The sequence below is a fragment of the Rhinolophus hipposideros genome (assembly GCF_964194185.1).
Source record: "Rhinolophus hipposideros genome assembly, chromosome: 9".
Lineage (NCBI taxonomy): Eukaryota > Metazoa > Chordata > Mammalia > Chiroptera > Rhinolophidae > Rhinolophus > Rhinolophus hipposideros.
In genome coordinates this window covers 29,136,736-29,137,922 of record NC_138055.1, presented here as the reverse complement: position 1 = coordinate 29,137,922, position 1,187 = coordinate 29,136,736, and positions in this window count along the sequence as shown.

Here is a 1,187-nt window from a genome sequence, read left to right as displayed (position 1 = left end):
AATCCTCAATTATCTCAAAGTAAATAGTCTAATTTAAAAAAATAAAGTAAGAACATTAAAAATGTTCCAGATTAGTAGTGCCCCTAAGACACCAGGCGCAAAACAATCTCTAGGTTAACACTCTTCATATGTAAGCCTCAAAAAGTCACAGAGATATATTCCTCATGCCCAACCGAAATCAAAGATACCAATAACAAATCACTAACCACACAAGCATACAAACATCATAAACAAGTGTCAGAAGAAACAAATGGCAGAATCAGGCCACAAAGTTTGCAGATACTGGATTTAGCAATTATAGAGCATGCAATAAGTGAATTTGTTACGTTTAAAAAATAAAAGAGAGGTTTAAAGACATAATGAAAAATAAACTACCAAAACTTATTTGGCAGATTAGAAAAAAGCATAAACTTATGGAAACTAAAAATACACTCCTAAATTTCAACTCTTAATGAACAGGTTAAGCATCTTCTTTGGCACAGCTGAAAAAAGAGTAGGGAAGCTGAAAGATAGATCTAAGAAATTTTCCAGAATGCAGCAAAGATAGGGAAAAATAAAACAATATGAAAGAAATACTAAGAAATGTAGAGGATAGAGTAAGAGGGTATACCTGTGTTTAATAGAAGTTTCAAAAAGAAAGACTAGAATGAGAATGAGGCAATATTTGAAGAACTGGTAATTGGCACTATCGAGAAATGATGAAACCAATGCTTATAATCAGAATTATCAGTGAGTCCCAAGGGGAATAAATAAAAATAAATATTAACCTAGAAACTTTGTGGTCGAGCTGTAGAATCCAAAAGACAAAAAGACGACTTTAAAAACAGAAAACACAAAGGAGTCATGATTAGAAAGATGACTTCTTAACAGGAACAATGGAAGCCAGAAGACAGCAGAATACATCTTTCTAAACCATCATCCTAAAATTTTAATACCATCATCCTAAAATTGTATAGTTAATGAAAATTGTCTTTAAACTTATAAAAAGATTCTTAATACAACTCTTAATAAGAGCAATGTAATTAGAACTCCACTGAAATATGATTTCTCACCTCTTAACCAAAAGTCTAAAAGCTTAACAAGACATTCCACATGAGGGACTATAAAGAACCAGGTATTCTTACACATTATAGGTGGGAGTGCCTCAATGCCTCACAGGAAAGGCCAAAATGGGTAATCGAGCAATA